The sequence below is a fragment of the Vipera ursinii genome (genome assembly GCF_947247035.1).
Source record: "Vipera ursinii genome assembly, chromosome: 1".
Lineage (NCBI taxonomy): Eukaryota > Metazoa > Chordata > Lepidosauria > Squamata > Viperidae > Vipera > Vipera ursinii.
In genome coordinates, this window is record NC_139512.1 from 39,757,237 (window position 1) to 39,777,612 (window position 20,376).

At 42.1% G+C, this 20,376-nt stretch overlaps 1 protein-coding gene and 1 long non-coding RNA gene across 2 annotated transcripts in view; one reads left to right on the plus strand and one right to left on the minus strand.

The window, feature by feature from the left end:
* Nucleotides 1-11,005: 11,005 nt before the first annotated feature.
* On the minus strand, nt 11,006-17,217 carry LOC310632572. The gene is made up of 3 exons (XR_014490872.1): nt 17,123-17,217; nt 12,809-12,948; nt 11,006-12,220 (listed from the first exon to the last, which is right to left on the minus strand). It is a non-coding gene; the product is annotated as an uncharacterized lncRNA (long non-coding RNA).
* A 653-nt stretch (nt 17,218-17,870) lies between these two features.
* Nucleotides 17,871-20,376, plus strand: part of SYNE3 (spectrin repeat containing nuclear envelope family member 3) — a 76,353-nt gene continuing 73,847 nt past the window's right edge. Inside the window, exon 1 of the mRNA XM_083362641.1 lies at nt 17,871-19,952. The gene's annotated coding sequence lies outside the window, so the exon portion shown is untranslated. The remainder of the gene's footprint in view (nt 19,953-20,376) is intronic.

A 20,376-nucleotide genomic window follows, 5' to 3' on the forward strand; every position in this document is an offset into this window, starting at 1 on the left:
CAACAAACTGTGGCAACTTCTTAAAGAGATGGGAGTACCAGACCATCTTATTTGTCTCTTGAGAAATCTATATGCGGGTCAAGAAGCAACAGTGAGAACTGGACACGGAACCACTGATTGGTTCAAAATTGGGAAAGGAGTCCAGCAAGGCTGTATACTGTCACCCTGCCTATTTAACTTATATTTAACTCAAATCATGAGAAAGCTAGGGTTAGAGGAATCAAAAGTTTGAATTAAGATTGCCAGAAGAAATATCAACAACCTAAGATATGTAGATGATACCACTCTAATGGCAGAAAGTGAAGAAGAACTAAAGAGCCTCTTGTTGCGAGTGAAGAAGGAGCGTGCAAAAGTTGGGTTGAAACTTAACATTAAGAAAACCAAGATCATGGCATCCAGCCCTCTCAATTCCTGGCAAATAGATGGGGAAGAAATGGAGGTAGTGACAGATTTTATTTTCCTGGGCTCCAAGATCACTGCAGATGGGGACTGTAGCCAAGAAATTAAAAGACGCTTGCTCCTTGGGAGGAAAGCCATGGCAAATCTAGACAGCACACTAAAAAGCAGAGACATCACCCTGTCAACAAAAGTGCGTATAGTCAAGGCTATGGTCTTCCCAGTTGCAATGTATGGCAGTGAAACCTGGACCATAAAAAAGGCTCAGCACCAAAGAATTGAGGCCTTTGAACTATGGTGCTAGAGAAGACTCCTGTGAGTCCCTTGGACTGCAAGGCGATCAAACCGGTCAGTCCTAGAGGAGATCAACCCTGACTGCTCTTTAGAAGGCCAGATCCTGAAGTTGAAACTCAAATACTTTGGCCACCTAATGAGAAGGAAAGATTGAGGGCAAGAGAAGAAGGGGACGACAGAGAATGAGGTGGCTGGATGGAGTCACTGAAGCAGTAGGCGTGAGCTTAAATGGACTCCAGAAGATGGTAGAGGACAGGAAGGCCTGGAGGAACGTTGTCCATAGGGTCGTGATGAGTCAGACACGACTTTGCAGCTAACAACAACTAATCAGCTGAGGAATTGCTAAGTAGCAGAACCAAAGTTTATAATGGTGTGGAAGAGCAGTTAAATATTTGATACTTCCTTCACATTAAGGTAATCCTTGTACATTTCAATGAACTTAATGGTAATACTTTCATACTTTGAAAGATACCTTTGTTCCTTATCACATAGTGGTATCAGTTGAAATTCAGAATTATTTTCAGTATGTGCTTGCTTTGAATCAACATTCAGTATCAGACCTTTGTAATCCTGAAATACGTATACTTGCCTATTTGCATGCAGAAGACTGGTACCTCATTGTAACCATCTAGCTTAAGGATTAAATGATTTTGTATCAGAATAGACAAGTTACTGTTTTGAGATCTTTGCCATGTTCTCTTTTGTAAGGAAAATCCTTTTTTGGGGGGGGGACGACTTGTAGAGTCTCTGCTGCTGTCTGAGCTTAGTTATTTTCCTGCAGAGAATTCATTATCAATTAGATGACATCTAACAGCCCTGGTGGTGCAGTGGTTAGAATGCAGCATTGCAAGCAATTCGGCAGTTCGAATCTCACCAGCTCAGGGTTGACTCAACCTTCCATCCTTCCAAGGTATATAAAATGAGGACCCAGATTGTTGGGTGCAGTATGCTGACTCTGTAAACTGCTTAGAGAGAGCTGTAAAGCACTGTGAAGCGGTATATAAATCTAAGTGCTATTGCTATTACTATCTTCAGTGCTAGAGGGGAGTGGGATTTGCTTTCTGTTCATATAATTTGGCTTGCCCAGTCAATGTTAGTAGGGGGTGCTGTTTTGTCCTTGGTGGTTACTTGATTGGGCAGTTGTTTGCTGCTTGCATGTTTGTTTGAGTTGGTAGTTCCTTGATTAGGGTATTGTTTACAATTTGTTTGTTTGTCTGGTGTTACTTCTGGTGCTAAATCCCAGCATGATTGCTGGTTAGGAGTTTTGTTGTTCTGGTCTTTTCATTTTCTTTTTAGCTTTTTATTGTCTCTATTGAATGGTGTATAAATGTGTGTAATCTCTATGTACCTGTTGATGGCTGATTTGTCTAAGTACCAAGCTTCCAGGAATTTCCTAGCATTTTGGATTTAGTTTGATCTAAGATGTTCACTGTTTTCCAGTTGAAACTAAGGTTAAGTCTATTCATGTATTGTAAAATTAAGGAACTTTGCATTGTGTCTTCCCACTGCCATTTGCTAGTCTTTTGCCTTTCCCACATAGTGGCTGTTACAGTCCTTGCACTGTATGTTTTAAATGCCTTCTATTTTTTTTCTTATTTCTTCTACTGGGGCTTTTGGCTTATATAAGATCTTTGGAGAGCATTAGTTGGTTTGTGTACTATAGTGATGTGGTGTGATCATAATGGGGAGGCTGAGCTCCACCACATGTTTATTGGACCCGTGCCCTTCCTGGCTGGTTTATGCAGCCCGGGAGGGGACACGAGGCTGGTTCCAGGCGGTTATATCTGCCTCTCTGAGTGAGGGTAGTTTTCCCGCCGCCTTGAAAGAGGCGGTGGTAAGACCTCTCCTCAAGAAGCCTGCCTTGGAAACGGCTGTTTTGAATAACTTTCGTCCGGTCTCCAACCTTCGCTTTCTTGCGAAGGTTGTTGAGAGTGTGGTGGCGCATCAGCTCCCTCTGGTCCTGGATGAAGCGGATTATCTAGACCCGTACCAATCGGGCTTCAGGCCCGGGTACAGCACAGAGACGGCATTGGTCGCGCTGGTGAATGATCTTCTGGAGGGCTCGGGACAAGGGATATTCCTCTGTTCTAGTCCTATTAGACCTCTCAGCGGCTTTCAATACCATCGACCATGGTATCCTGCTGCGGCGTCTCAGGGGATTGGGAGTGGGAGGCACGGTTCTTCAGTGGTTCTCCTCCTATCTCCTGGGACGCTCGCAGTCGGTGTTGGCAGGGGGGCAGAGGTTGACCGCGAGGCCTCTCGCTTGTGGAGGAGTTCCTCAGGGGTCGGTCCTCTCGCCTCTCCTGTTCAACATCTACATGAAACCGCTGGGTGAGATAATTCGTGGTTTTGGAGTTGGGTATCATCAGTATGCTGATGATACCCAACTTTTCATTTCGACCCCAAACCACCCCAGTGATGCCCTCGACGTGATGTCCCGGTGCCTGGAGGCGGTCCGGGTCTGGATGGGGAGGAACAGGCTTCGACTCAACCCTGACAAGACTGAGTGGCTGTGCGTACTGGCATCTCGGGATATTCAGGATATCCCACCCCTCATTATGGGGGGTGAGTCATTATCTCCTGTAGATAGGGCTCGCAACTTGGGAGTCCTCCTAGATTCACAACTCTCCTTAGAAGACCATATCGTAGCTGTGACTAGGGGGGCCTTCGCCCAGGTTCGCCTGGTGCGCCAGTTGCGGCCCTATCTAGACCGGGATGCCTTACGTACGGTCACTCATGCGCTCGTGACCTCTCGTCTTGATTACTGCAATGCTCTCTACATGGGGCTACCCTTGAAGACCACTCGGAGGCTCCAACTGGTACAGAATGCAGCCGCGAGAGTTGTACTGGGAGTTTCCCGATACTCCCATGTCACACCTTTGCTCCGCGAGCTGCATTGGTTACCAGTTGTCTTCCGGGTGAGATTCAAGGTGTTGGTAATGACCTACAAAGCCCTTCATGGCATGGGTCCAGAATACCTTGGGGAGCACCTGCAGCCGGCGTCAACTTCCCTCCGCCCAGTACGCTCCCACAGAGAGGGCCTCCTCAGGGTGCCACCGGTCAAAGAATGCCGACTGGTGGCCCCCAGGGGGAGAGCGTTCTCTGTGGGTGCACCGGATTTATGGAACCATCTTCCGGTTGAGCTCCGGATGGCGCCCGATCTCCGCTCCTTCCGGCGCGATCTTAAAACCCATCTCTTTAAACAAGCTGGCCTGGCCTGATGGGACGGGGTGGGATTTTTATAAATGATTTTAATTTTAAATTTGTATTAATTTATGGGCATTGTTTAATCATGTTTTAATAATTTTAATTTTTGTATCTAGTTTTTATGTATTGCCCTGTTCACCGCCCTGAGTCCCTCGGGAGAAGGGCGGTATACAAATTAAATTAATAAATAATAAATAAATAAATAATAGTCTTGATTGTTTCTGAGTTTTTTTCAGCTACACTTGAATACATAAACAAGTGGAGTAAATAGTTAGAAATATATTAAATTTGAGCCTATAAGCATTCTATAGACAACCAAAGTAATACTGACAGGAGAGTCTTAATACATAGCAGGAACAAGGGCTATTTAATCTCATGAGCCAATCTAAATGTAAGCAGAGTGGAACTTTGAGCTGTACTCTTCTAATAAGGCAAATAAATCAATTCTGAGAAACCAATTACCATATAGCTATATAACCACAGGGATGATAATCTGAGTTCCCAGCAAGTAAACCCCTGGGATTTGATTTTAGGATGTCTAAGGAGAGGTCATTGAGCATAAATGAAACTGACTACATCAGCAAAGCTGGAAACCATCTAAATGATACCAACACCTACCAAATAATCCACAATGATCCAACAAAACAGCTAGAAAACAAAATAAAAGACACCCTAAGAAAAATGGAAAAAGGAAAATAGCTAACAACACTAGAGAGAAAGCACATGCAACCAGAAGTTTCCTCCACATCCAGGATCTATGGACTCCCCAAAATACACAAGAACAGGATCCCCTTACACCCAATTGTGGCTCTACCTGGAACACCTATGTACAAATTAGCAAAAAGCCTGCAGAGGAAACTCAGACATCTGGTCAATGACTCAACCCACTTAACCTGACACACAGCACTCAAACAATAACACACCACACAGCCAACCACCACACAAAAACTAACCCTACCATACAAAAAAGGGTGTCAGAAATGACAGCCAGAAACTTCTAGGAATACACAAACCCACAGCCACACTCTGCCAGGAATTCTCCAGAATCAAAAACAAGATACAGAAGGATGAAAGAATGTAATCTACAAAATCAACTGTAACAATTACAACTAATTCTATGTGGGACAAACATCACGTCAATTAAAAAACAGGATCCATGAATACCAGCAGGCAGTCAAATACCATGATCCCAAATCCTTAATCGATGCCCACACTTACAGCAAACAGCACCAGTTTGATCGGAGCAACACAAGCTAATCTTTATACTTCAGCTAATGGTGAGAAATAGTGGGACCTGTAGTTGAGCAACGTCTAGACCAGAGGTGGGGAACTATGGCTCCTTTATGACTTGTGCACTTCAACTCCCAGAATTCATGAGCCAGCCATGATGTCCACAAATCATAAAAGGGCCCTAGTTCCCCACCCCTGATCTAGACAATAAAACTAGGGCATTCCTAGTTTATATAATAATAATGTCAGTTGATGTTGACAGTGATGATGACTCACTCTGCACTACAAAATCCCGACACAAAACTTTGAGTATCTTATGCAGGACAGCAGAGGCAATGAAGTGAAGGACAGCAGGGCAATCTGGGGGAGGGGGCAGAGTGCCAGCTGGCAGGTGTGGTTGAGGTCAAGGTGTAAGTGGCAGTGGAGGGCCAAACAGAGGGCATCACAGAGGTGGAGGGCAGGACAGTCAAAAGGGCAGAGATGGGGAGGAGATAGATGGGAGAGGGGAACTGAGGCACACCCTGCAGTTGTAAATGTGTGCAAGCTGCCAAGCACCCAAATTTGGTCAGGTAACCGGGGAACACTGTGACAATCATAAATTTGAAAAGTGGGCATGTACCAATCATTCAGTGTTATCATAACTATGAATGGTCACTGAATGAATAAATGATCGTTAAATAAGAACTACCTATAATATGAAACAGACATCTTGTGTTAACATCTCCCTTCTCCAATGGATTTGATAACCGGTATTAGCTTTCCTGGCTTTTTTCCTTTGTTGTTGTTGTTAGCTGCGAAGTCGTGTCTGACCCATCGCAACCCCATGGACAACGTTCCTCCAGGCCTTCCTGTCCTCTACCATCTTCTGGAGTCCATTTAAGCTCACGCCTACTGCTTCAGTGACTCCATCCACCCACCTCATTCTCTCATTTCTAGCTCAGCCCTGGTGCATTTGAAAACAACAATAAAGCTTACAACAGCAGCTCTGTGCTGCTTATGAGCAGTCTGTTTTTCCATCTCATCTACCAGCATTTCAAGTTTTTCATAGGGAGGGTAGCATGATGTCCATTTATTTTCAATCAAAAGAGTACTGTGACCATTTTGGGGACACCGTGATGCAGAGGCTTAATGATGCTGAATGTGCTGAGCAATTTTCCAGCACTCTGGTGGTTCGAGTCCAGAGCAAGCTCCCATCTCTTGTCCCTAGCTCCTGCTGACCTAGCAGCTCGAAAGCATTGTTTGTGACTAGACAGATAGGTACTGCCATGTCAGTGATGTGAAACTTCTGACTGCATTCTGCATGGGAAGGTGGAATCGGTGCTGGATCTGGCCTGGATGCAACTGGCAGAGAAGCAGTGAAGGAAAGTCCCAGGTGACCAATTTCCTCTGAGAACGCTGCAGGCCAGACAGGGTAAAGCTAGTGCAACAAATGGAGTAGCGACTGTCAGCTGCCAGGACTTCTACTGTGGGCATAACATTGTAGTCTCCCTGGCCTTGTATGCCATATAATAAACAAACAAACAAACAAAATAAATAAATAAGAAAGACCTTTTTGCATACATACATATTATATTTGTGTTATTATACAAATCAGACTCAGGCAGTATACAGTTTAATAAATGAATTTATGAAGACCTAATTGTGGTCCAGCAGACCTCTATATGAGTATGTATACTTTACTTTTCATCACATAACATCTGGCAACAATTGAGGCTAGGAGATGCTAGCAGGCACCTGGCTCAACAACAGTGACTATGAGGCCGATCTAGGTGTCCTTGTGGATCACTGCTTAAGTATGGGCCAGCAGCTGCCAAAAACGCCAACACAGGGGATAGCATCAAGATCACAGGAAGTGATAGTATTGCTCTATCCTGCACTAGCAAGTTCACATTTGGAATATTGCATCCTGTTCTGGTCACCAAACACGCCGAGGCCCTAGAAAGAGTTCAGAGAAGAGCAACAGAGATGATAAAGGGTCTGGAGGCTAAATCATACAATGAACAGTTAAGGGAACTAGGTATGTTTAGCCTAATGGAGACATGATGGCAGTCTTCCCATACTTGGAGAGCTGTCACAGGGAAAAGGGTGTCAAGTTTATTCTCGTAGCACCTGAGGACAGGACAAGAAGCAATGGATGGAAGTTCATCAGTGGGAGGTTCAGTCTGGAAATAAGGAGGAATTATGACTGTGAGAACAATTAATCAATGGAACAGCTTGACTCCCAGAGTTGTCGGTGCTCCATTGCTGTAGATTTTCAAGAAAAGATTGGATGATCATTTGTCAGGAGAGTGTAAGGATTCCTGTCTTGGGCTGGGAGTTGGACTAGAAGACTTCCAAGAGCTTTGCCAGCCCTATAATTCTATGATTCTTTGCTGCCATTTAAGGATCTCCAGCCTTTTCAGCCCAGATATACAGTAGTAGTCCTAATCATATTATTGTAGACAAATAATGGAGTACAACAGCTTGAATCCTTCAGGTCCTTCACTCTGATCAGGCCTTTAGCAGAGCAGAAAATGGACGCAAGCCTCCTAACAATATCTAGAGACAGATCTTTAAAGTCCAAAAGAACAAATAAAGCCTGTTAAGGAAGTTATCAGCTCTAACACAAAGCTGCCTCTCAGCGATTTCTCTCCTCATGGTAGGGTAAAGAAGATGAAAGATGCAACTTTATCCTTCTAACAAGAAGACAAGTGAAGGGGAAATCTAAAAATATCAGTTTTCTAATGAGGGAAAGAAGAAAAACAAAATTCCTGGCTTGTATCTCTACTCTTGTAGTTCTTACTGGATAAAAGATGGAAAGAGTTGATGTTTCTTGAGCTGCAGTTCCAACAGTGTTAGTTTTCTGGTGTGTGTGGGGGGGCTTTTCTTAACAGTTGTGCAAGGCAGACTTAAGGTTTATTTTGGAGAAAATGCCTATGGAGTTTTTCTTCATTGAGACATGTTTTCATTTTCTGGGTTGCCATTGAAACTTGTTTTTGTAGAAGATAGAGCAATTGACTTCTGCATAGATTTGGCATTGCTTTGGTAGTATAGTGCTAAAAATAGTCCAGAGGAAAACACACTGTTCCCTATTCAAATGCACGCAACACAGCTTCTCCAGGGCAATAACCAGGCATGCATTTTTCAGCTTAATAGCACCATCTACTGTTGCTCACCAGGCATTATGATTAAAAAAATAAGATTACTGTACAATGAAAAACATAAACATTTGAATGTGTGTGTTCCGTTGTACAAAGATACAAACACTATAACCCTGCTTTGTAATATGGAAGTAAAATATGTGTGTGTCAGGAAAAACATAAACGTAATAATGGATATGGACAAGATTGAGCAGGTATGGAATAGAACAATAGAAATATGAGTGGCCTGTAGGAAAGAGGTGTTTTGAATAGCCTATTCAGAAGGAATTGAATGAAGATTCGTGCAACAAATATATGAAAGAAGAGTGAAAGAGGGCACAGGAAGAAAAAAACCAAAAAAATACATTTTTGGATGGAGTTCACATGACCCTCAAAAGAGTCAACTGAGAAGCTTAATTACAGAGGGCAGTGTCTGAATTTCAGTCTGGATCTGGTATAAGCAAACTTGATTTGCAAGGGTAGAAAAGAATGGAAAGGTATATGTGAATGGTATGATCCAATTAGACTCCCTTTTATCTTATCTCCAATTTTTATATGCTTGCTACTTCCTATCCTTTTTCAGCACTGCCATAATGTTGCTTATTCCAAAATAAATTAGCATGCTAGGGATGGATATGCATCTACAATATGCATCCATATAGCACTAGCACTTAAACCTATATACAGCTTCATAGTGTTTTACAGCCCTCTCTAAGCAGTTTACAGTCAGGATATTGCCCCCAGCAATCTGGGTCCTCATTTTACCGACCTTGGAAGGATGGAAGATGAGTCAACCTTGAGCTGGTGAGATTTGAACAGCCAAACAGCAGTCAGCAGAATTAGCCTGCAATACTGCAGTCTAATCACTGCGCCGCCACAGCTTAATTTTATAGTTAGTAGCACAGGATTATTTCATACATTTCTGGGAACAAAACACTCCTTTTTCAGTTCAGAAATAAGAATCTTAAGTAGAGATGCTTCTGAAAGGCTGCCTGTCCTCATGGCAGGAAACTTGGAAGCTTCACCACAACCTTGAGAGAACATGTGAACTAGTGTGTCTGTCATCTCAGTACATTCCTAATTCTAAGAAGCAACAATGAGGTTGTTGCAATTCCCATTTATTTTGGAATGAATTGAAATATAATGTCAAGATTCCAACTAATAAACCCAACTGCCGACAAGATGATCCAATCTCTTTATTTAAAACTTTATTGAGTACATCATTTTGGCACAATTGAAAGCAAAACCAGGTCTGATTATTTCCTGCACAAACTGCTATAATTAAAACATACAATTCTCCCTCCCCCTATTAGTGCTAACCAAGTGTCAAAAGTTTGTTATGAGAAAGTGTCTCTGTGGGTTGGTAAACACCTGCTGAAACGTCCTTGGTTCACATGGTTGGATTTCTTGTTGTTTGCATTCTATTTTCCCCCTCCCCTTCCCCCTAGGGCGTTGGCAAGCTAAGAAGCAGTAAGGGTGGAAACATGTGCAGGCACTTCAAACTTGACACATAAAGTTTGACCAGGGGTCCTTAAACTTTTGCATTCAGTTGTACAATGTCTTCTGTGCATTCCTCTTCACTTGGTGATAATCAGCTAATTTGTACATACAGGGTTTTGCAGCCATTGTTATTTTCTTCTAGACAATCAGAATATGTTTGAAGGCAGATACAGTAGAGTGCATTTGCTCTTCCCTTAAATAAAGTTCTATAATAAATCTACATTAAAACATAAATTACAGAGGGACTAGGTTGATGGCTCCCGACCTTTGCTCTTTCCGCCATGACCTGAAGACTTGGCTATTTGAACTTGCCGGCCTGGACTGAGGGACTGGGATTTTAGATTTTAAATTTTACATTTTACATTTTAGAACGGGTTTTATTGTTTAGGGCTACTTGGTTTAATTCATTTTAATTTTTGTATATTATGTGTTGTATATAGTGTTTTAACTGCCCTGTACACCGCCCCGAGTCCTTCGGGAGAGGGGCGGTATATAAATCCAAATAATAAATAAATAAATAAATAAATAAATAAATAAATAAATAAATAAATAAATTATATAGGATGCATTCCTTCAAAATACTAATCCATAAACAGTTATTTATAAAGCACCGTGCGTGGATTTGCATTATATGCTATGCTTTTCTTTAACAGCAAATTGATACACTCTGCTGGCACCCTGTTCACAAAAACAAAATGTGATAGTGATGGCAGTAAATAAAACTCTTTTCCTGCTCTCTTGAAAAGTCACGTTTAGAGCTGATGCTTTACACCAGACGTGTCAAACACAAGGCCCGGGGGCCAGATCTGGCCCGCAAAGTGGTTTCATGTGGCCCGCGAAGCCATCCTGGAAACAGTGAGGGAATGGCCCCCACTGCCTTGGCCCTGGCCCAGAGACCCTCCTCCTGCCAGAGACCCTCAGATCTGTCCCACTCCTGCCCAGGCCCCCATAGGCACCCTTGATGCAAACGATGTAGAGCTGGCTACGCCCACCCAGTAGGCCATACACACTTTAGCCACGCCCATGCAGTAGGCCACGCCCACCCAGGCCACACCCACCTGGCCCCCTGAGGGCAACCGCAATGCTGATGCGGCCCTCAATGAAATTGAGTTTGACACCCCTGCTTTACACTATTACAGTGACAAGATTGATCTGGTTATTGACTAAAATAAACTGATAGTTACAAAAAAGGATAAATAGTTATCAAAAGTAAATAAGATGCAAGACTGAAAATAATCGATTTCTGCAATTACTTTAGTTCTAAAATTTTATTATTTTAATAGGAAAAAAACCAACTTGTACAAACTGGAAAATGAATTCATAGGTTATGCAGCATCAAAATTACAAGAGAAAAGGAACAAAAATAACCATTTTCATAAATCCTAGCACAGGGATGAGAAAACAGTCATGTATGCTTTGACCCTAAGAAAACAATCTTTTTTTCTGAATCTAGCCAATTATGTTTTATTCAAAAAATGATAGTTAGGCAACCTTTATTTTACTGTAACAAATGAACCTAGGATTGCTGCCTAGGTACCTCATGTAAGCTATCAGAGTAATGATATATGATATGAACAAATGAATTAATAGCAGTCTTCCAGTTTGGGGGGGGCTGTCACAGAGAAGAGGGAGTCAACTTATTCTCCAAAGCATCTGAGGGCAGGATAAGAAGTAACCCGTGGAAGATCATTAAAGAGAAGTCCAACCTAAAACTGGGAGACGAAATTTCCTGACAGTGGGAACAATTAATCAGGGGAAAGATCTGCCTCCAGAAGTTGTGAGTGCTTTATCACTGGAGGTTTTGAAGAGGAGACTGGATAGCCACTTGTCTGGAATAGTATAGGATCCCCTGCCATGGGCAGGAAGTTGGACTCGAAGACCTCCAAGGTCCCTTCCAACCCTTGCCATTTCAAGAAAAACTCTTTCAATGGGAGAGTGCGCTCGGGGGAAAGCTCCTCCTTGGATGCTTTGCAGAGTTTCTGTAACTTCTCCCAGTATCTTTCATGACATTGATGGAGCGCATTCCACTTCTCCATCAGGCTCGACCACACGACTTCAGTTGGCTTTCTTTGTTACCTCAGGTCATAGGGTTTCTGAGATGTTTTTGGCCTCACTGAAACTTGGACATCAGGTTCTGCGCACATCTCAGGGTTGGTTGGTTGGACCAGTTCTTCAAGGTTGGCTGGCTGGACCAGCTCTTTTATGATGGAGGAAGGGAAGAAGAACACAATGCTAAATAGATAACTTGATGTTGTTGATGTGGCCACCAGGGGATGCTGCAATCCAGGACAATTAGAACATCCATAAGACAGCAATTCTTCGAGTCCTGTTTTCTTATGGAGAGAGGAACAGAATGAATAAATTGTTTGGCTGTTGAATTCTAGGAATTAGAAGCTTTGGGAACACTTCTGTACAGCTATTTGTTCTTTTATGTTTTAGTTTACAGTTTCCAATAACACTTGATAGCGACTCCTCTGCATAATATACAGACAAAACAAAGCATCATAAAATGTAAACATAAACCTAAAAGCATGGGAAAACAGCATCAGAATTAAATCAACAAAAAACAGTGTTGAAGGTCTAAAGTATGCTAAGAAACATTCTATAAAATTTTTATAATGTTTATAATTATTATTTTTTCCCCATTGTCAAGCCTTGAGCATCTAAAATCTAAACCTTAGAATTTTAGAATTCATTCTTGCAATGTATTTGCACAGATCCTGTTTTCCTCAGTGAATAAGAGTTTTGCCAGATTAACAATATGTCTTTAAGTCTAATTATAGTAGTACATAGCATTTGAATGCCTCAACATCCTACATGCAAATCCCACATTAATTTTTAAATCTTAGTTTATCTTGGCTGATCTTTCCAAGATTTATTTCCTTCCTTCCTTCCTTCCTTCCTTCCTTCCTTCCTTCCTTCCTTCCTTCCTTCACTAAAATAAACATAGTTATTAACAAAATAATATAATCAAAATAACAAGAATCTTTGCAAAAAGAAGACACAAAAAATAAAAGGCTTGGAAAAATATTTCAAAAACAAACATGCCTAAGAATTTTTACCAGTTTTCTCAAAAGGTCCTCTTGCTTGTTCCTGTACCGCAAAATACTAATTCAGATACTGACAAGCCTCATCATTTCCATCCAATCCAGCATCTGAAAATAGGATGCTGTACTTCTGGCAGCTGTTGCTTCATAAGTATCTGTTACGAGCAATTATGACATCTTAACATTATCATGGAAATGAAGTTACTTCAGTAAACAATAGGCATTTTGGTAACCAGTCTCATTCTGGGACTAGCTTCATTGCAATAGTTAATAAAAATATTAACCAACTTCTATTAATTCTATGTGTGTGAGTGCCTGTGAATATATTACCTTAACCTTTATCATTACTAGTGAATTTTCCTCATCCTTTTCAGTTTTAGATTTGAAGTTGTAGGCTGAATTCCCACCTATTCTGCAGAAGGGAGAGTGTGAGTAAGAGAGAACAAGAGGAAGGAAGAGTGAAGGGAGTGAAGAAGGGACAGAATGTCTTGTTGGTGTAAAGTCTTGTTAAACTTATAAAAGCTATATCTGAAGATGGATTAAAAACATAATAAAAAGTGTCTGTTTTAAAGACTACTGTCCTGTTCCTAAAAATTACATTGTACCCAAACAACTCTTACATTTGTCTGCCAGCTATTGTTCAGTCATTTTTACCACTCTCTTGGGCGTCTTATCACAGGAAATGCATGAAATTGTTCCAGAGAAGCCTGCCAGTGGAAGATGAGAACACATCCACCAGCAGACCCACAAAAATATAACAAAGAATGCAAAATATACTGCAGTTTTTCATTCTTCCCTTAATTGTAAACCTAAGGCATGAAATCTGGTGAGGCTCTAAATAATTGGTTTAGTTCTGTCTCATGTATCATTTCACTTATAATGGTCAGTAGGTTGAATAATGAAACCTATTAAAATTAAATCTGATGTGCAGATTTATTTATTTAATTAACTAATTTCTAGCCCACACAGCTCCAAAACAAGACTGGACAGCTTCATAAAAATAAAAGAATAAGACTGAATATAAATAGCAATATACATAAAACAGAGCCATCCTTCAACATCTCCTTCCAACTTAAAGAGACCCACCCAGCCATCCTGACCAAAGACCCAGCCTTTGCTTTTGCCTATAAGAATGCTTAAAGGCAGGCCAAGTGTGTGGGGGGAGGGGGGATCTCCAGGGGATGCTGTTCCAGGGGTAGGTGCAGTGATCAAGCGGACCAATTGCCTGGATCCTGTTATGTGACCTTAATTGATGGGATCTAAAGCAACTTCATCTTGCTGGAGTATACAGGATGGGCAGGCAGGCAGAGGGATAGAGCAGTCCTCCAAATGGCTATGTCCTATGCTGTACATGGTGGTATAGGTGACAAATGCTCCTGAAACTATCCCCAAAAGACAGTCAGTTTAGCTCACGTAGCAGGAGTTATATGTAGACAGAGCAAGGCTTACCCAACACTGTTCATGCTGCTGTGTTCTGGACCAGCTGTAACTTCTTAATGGTTTCAGGAACAGCCCCATGCGGTATGTGTTGTAATAGTCCACATGGAGGGGAATGAGACATAAAAGATCATAGAGAGGGCCCTTGACCCAGGAATAGATGCAACTGGTGCATAAACTAAAGCTGTCTGGTAAATCCTGAGTCTAAACTGACATATGATACCTCCCCCTTACCCCTGAAGTCTCATGTAGATAAGCAGGACAGGAGAGATTGTCCAGTCCTGATGTGCCTCACAGATCAGAAGTTCCAGGCATGACCTCTCTCTTCCACCAATGTCAACTAGAACCAGCTATAGAGAAAGCAGAACCATAGAACATTGTGCCCGACTCCCACTTCCTACAGCTAGTCCAGAAAGATACCATAGTCAATAGTATCAAAAGCTACTGAAAAATCAAGGAAAACCAGGCTAGTAGTATCATCTCTATTCCAGGCCCATCATAGGTAATTAATTGCCATGATTAATGCCCTATTCATACTATATCCATACTTGAAATCTGACTGAATTGGGTGTGATTGCAACCTGACCATCTTCTCATCAAACTTGCCTATAAAGGGAACACTGAAAACTGGGTGGAAATTGTGCAGGATGGTTGAGCCCCATGAGGACAGGATATATCATTGCCTCCTTCAAGGTTGGCAGAACCACCCCATCTCTCCGAAAGGCCAACCCTACCCTTCCATATACCAATTCCTGAGTTGCCTTCACAAGCAATGAAGGATAACCGTCTAACAAACAGGAAGTGAAGTTAGTGGTTCCAAGTATTCTCCGCACTTCCTCCTAAAATTTATTTTAAATTCCAGTGCCAGCTTAATTTACCCATCCCTTGTTGGAAAAAAGAGAAGCAGAAACCATCTGTCTGATTTTATTGGATAAAGTTTTAAATTACCTTACAATTAATTAATACATTAATTTCATGAGGCTAATTAAAGTTCTATTGATTTCAGTGAATTCATTTATATGAGACACGTAAGGAAGCATTTACCAGATCACGTTTCTGCTGCCTAGAGTACTTGAGGATTGGAGCAGAAGTGAGGATATGAGGTATATGAGGGTTAGCACACAGATCAGAACAAGGGAAGAAAGAAATAAACAGTGAAAAAAATGCAAGTTGAAACGACATCATTGAATGGGACAGATACAATTTTGTGGCTGGGAAATGCACAATCACATAAAAGATTGCACATTAGGCAATCAGCCCAGGTTCGAATCTCAGAAGGGTATGGCTGACTGATGAGAACAAATAAGTTTGAAATGCATATCAGTCTCCCTTTAATTCTTTGTTAGCAATCCAAAAAAAAATTACACACACACGTGTGTGTGTGTGTGTGTGTGTGTGTGTTTGTGTGTGTGTGTAATTGTAAGCTGTCCAGAATCATTGGGGTAATGCAATGTACAAATTGTATGTAAGGCAAAGGTTTATCCTTTCCAGTAGTGTCTGACTCTAGGGGAGGTTGCTCATCTCCATTTCTTAGTCAAGGAGGCCGACATTGTCGAAGACACTTCCGTGGTCATGTGGCCAGTGTGATTATAGCCTGAGGCATACAAAATGCTGTTACCTTCCTGCTAACGTGGTACCTATTTATCTACTTGCACTTGCATACTTTTGAATTCTAGGTGGGTAGGAGCTGAGGCAAGCTCACCCCACTGCACAGTGCTCAGGTCTCAAACCTTTCTAGCTGACAAGCTCAGTCTTAAGCCACTGAGCATCATGCCCCATACAAATTGCATGTATAAACATACATACATACATACATAAAGGTAAAGGTAAAGGTTCCCCCACACATCCGTGCTAGTCGTTTCTGACTCTAGGGGCCGGTGCTCATCTCCGTTTCAAAGCCGAAGAGCCAGCGCTTGTCCGTGGACGTCTCCATGGTCATGTGGCCGGCATGACTAGATGCCAAAGGCGCACGGAATGCTGTTACCTTCCCACCGTAGTGGTCCCTATTTTTCTACTTGCATTTTTACGTTCTTTCGAACTGCTAGGTTGGCAGAAGCTGGGACGAGTAACAGGTGCTCACTCTGCTACTCTGCTGATCTTCTGATCGATAAGCTCAGCGTCCTAACGCACTGAACCACCCCGTCCCACATACATACATACATACATACATACATACATACATACATACATAAATTGAAGGCAAGACTATAAAATGGCCAGTCTCTGAATTTCAGGAACTTCCTTAGATGACTAGCTCACTGTCTCTCAGCATACCTTGCAACCCTATGTTTATATTAAAATTAGCTTGGGACACTTGAAACACACAGCAGGATCAAATTTGAATTTAGCATAGCCACTGTTTGCTTCTTTAAAGGATATTGGTTATGGAATTATGTGTTGAAGAGCAATGGAGTACTTTATTTATGTGTAACTATCAAACTATTTAAGGGACAGGCAGCTGCTACATGGGATTAAAATTGGCTGATAGTAGACAGAGGGGAATCCTATGGAACGCCTGACGGTATGTGTCCTTTAATGCTTGTGACACATTTCCCTTGGACAGTGTTTCTCAATTTTGGCAATTTTAAAATGCATGGACTTCAACTCCCAGAACTGAAGTGGCTGAGGAATTCTGGGAGTTGAAGTCCATATATCTTAAAGTTGCCAAGTTTGGGAAACACAGCCCTAGAGCAGGGGCCCCCAACCTTGGCAACTTTAAGATTTGTGGACTTCAACTCCCAGCTATGCTGCCTGGGGAATTCTGGGAGTCCACAGGTCTTAAAGTTGCCAAGGTTGGGGACCCCTGCCCTAGAATCTGCATCTCATGTTTATCTCCCATTGGGTAAATTAGATGCTATTTTACTCCCTCTCGTTGAAAGAAATGGGACTTACAGTGCCAAAACTTCCTTTTAACAATTTCTTTTCTTGAGCTGTCTCCTTTTACAAATTCCTTGGAATTGCTTCATCCAATCTTCTTTATCATACAATGGTAGAAACAGCAGAGGGAACAGCAATAGAGATAATTTGTTTATATCACAGACAGTGTGCATTTTCTTTCGACCATTGATGAGGCAAAAACCTAAATACCAAATTCATTTTTCAAAATGATCACGAAGAGCTTAAATACAACAAAAGCATGGGGTAGCCCAATGTTGAGAAGCCTACTGAAGCATTATTTGAAAACTTTATTGTGGGCTAGGATGCATATAATAACTGGGGTTTTACATCAACAGTCACACACGTTAAAATTAACTGTATTACTTTAATTGTATAGAATGCTGGGAATATATAACTTTAGTTGCTCCTCTCCTAAGATTCTGGAAAAGTGGGGGCTTATTAAATTCACTGAATTAAATTCATTGCTTCCTTAATCACACCTTCAATCAGACTGAAGCTAGATGAAAAAAAAACAAAAAGAATCTCTTCGCAAATATCCTTTCTTCTTGTTCACTCCATCAGGAGAGAAAGAATAAACATGGATCATGAAAACATTGAAAATTTAATTTGAATCATTGATTTGACAGTACAGTGTTTGCTACACGAGGGAACCAAGGTGCAGTCTTATGGTATATATACCTGTGCATTTCAGCCAGATAGTATTTTGATTCAGAGATGGGAATCCAAAATACCTTCAGAAAAAGATGCTTTGGTGCATGAGTGCATCTGCAACTGTCAGCAACTCTTGAACCAAATGCATCTTTTCCAGGAATTGCACTGCAGCTGCAGAGAGCGGTTGTACAATCCTAGGCATAAATGCAGCTGTTTTAAGTAGTTGTCAGTAGGTGCCAGCTAGACAAAACTCCCCATAGGGTCTGAAACACTTTTAAATTCAGACCATCATTCTTTCATACTTTTTAGCAGACATGAATAGAATTGCAGTATATTCTATAAATTTACCCTAATTTTCTTCCCTTGTAATTGCTATGGGCTGCCTTAGGAAGGAATTGTACTTCCATAAGGTTGTTGAAAATTGTGAACACACTCTTAAATAGTTTAGCACATAAGCTAAGTTATCCAGAACTGCAGAGACCATTTATTACTCACTACTGATCCTGTATAATAAACATGAACCTTTTTTAAAAAAAAAATATTTCATTACTTGGCACAATAACAAAAAGAAACTACACACAAAATTATAAAACAAGAAAACAAAATAACACTTGGAAAAAAGAAACAATACATAGGGCACATGAATTCATGTTCATAAATTGTGATGATATCTCATTGTAAAATCCATAGCTCAATGTTAATAAGAAATTCGTTTCTGTGCTGTTAATGATATCAATATTGTAAAGCATTGAGTAGCTGGGGCCATATGCTTAACCTTCAACCAATGCCAAAGAAGCATTTTTGCTAAAAGCAGAGAACAGAGAATCTATTTTCCTTCAGCAGATGACAATGTCTACATGACAGAGATATCACTTAAAATGATATGGATCTCTGAGAATATTACATCTTTCAGTTGATACTATATAGAAACATAGAAAATTTATGGCAAAAAGACCTAGTGATCCATTGAGTCTGTCCTTTGAGTTGGTTTCTCTTTTTGTTTTCTTTTTAGCTTATATATTATTTTTAATTATTATTTTTATGTTTTATTTTTATTTAACTTTAATTTATTGTCAGATGATGGACATATGTTTATCCCAACCATGTTTAAAATCAGTTACTGATGATTGACCAACTACCTCTGCTGGAAGTTGGTTCCAAGCTTCTACTATTCTTTCTATGAATATAAATAAATCTGGAATTTTAATAACACTATTAGATATAAGTCACATAGTGCTACTTTTGCCATAGTTTTATGAAGTTTAATTTCTTTTGATAAAACTGTACTAATGGTTTGCAAATATTCTTCTTATGCAAAGCTATAAAAATGTTGACTTATAAAAAGTTATTGACATATAAAAACTTCTTAGAAAGTCAAAGGTTCTGTCACTATTCCTTAGTGCTTTTATTATTTGAATACGAAATCCATAAATATTTCATAGTATCCTTTTGGGAGGGGTGCCTTCCAGTCAGCATTGACTCCTGGTGACTGGACAATTCCATGCAGTTTTCTTGGCAAGATTTGGGGGAACCCTGGCCTCTCTGCGGAGAGAGGGGGATGTGCCCAAGGTCACCCCTTTGGCTTTCATCGGACTAGTCCCTGGTTTCTATCTTGATGCCTTAGTTACTACTTCCAAGATACGAATTAGCTTTTAACTGAATTCCTGCAAATATGGCAAAGTTTGAGTCTTTCTCACGTTTCTTGCAAAGAGTTTCTCTCTTAGAGCAACAGCAGCCACACCAAACCGATCCCCGCCCCCCCCCCACAAGCTTTTGGAGAGTTAGACTGGATCTTGAGCGCCACGCTTTCTGCCACCATTCCGAGTGGCCGTGTCCCTTTTCATCACACAGAGTTCTTTATGTGGTCATCGCGTGCCTGGGCACCTTCGGCCCGCTGGCAGCAAGAGGTTTCCAAGGGCGCGGGGAGCCCTCCCTTAACAAAGCCTTCAGCCGGCGTTGTCAGGCCCAGTGGGAAAAGGCGCTGAGGCGACCCAAAAGCCCGACAAGTCCGCACCTCCTCCTCTCCGGGCTTCCTTTGCTCCGGCAAACTCGATCTGGCCCAGAGCAACGGAGCGGAGCGAGAGTCGGAAACGGCGTCGCTGCCTCGGCGGAGACGGAGAGCCCGCGGCCGCGAGGAAATGCCGGAAGGCGTCCGAGACCCGCTCGGATGACGGTAAACAAAATCTGAATTGGGGGAAAAGAGGCCGGGACGGATTTAGCGCGGCTGCGCCCGCCGCGGCCTCCAAAAGCTTGGCCGTTGCGTAAGCGGAGTTCGGTCGCTAAACGGGCCCCGACTCGGTTACATAAGCGCCCCGCCTGCCAGCGCTGTTTCTCGCCTGCCCAGGCGCGGCGGCGGCGGGGGGGGGGGGTTTGCGGCGGGTGTCAACGAGAGAGTGGAGGAAGCCCGCCCGCCTCCGCAAACCGCAAGTAGCGGATCTCAGCCAGGGGCCGCGCAAAGCGGCGACTGCCACCCATCCTCTCTCCCTTCTCGGGTGCCGGCCCGCCCTTCCCCCCTCCCCGGGAATCGTTCCTGCGCAGCGCTCTGCGGCGAAAAGATGAGCCAAGCGGCCCTTCGCCAGCAGCAGCAGCAGCAGCAG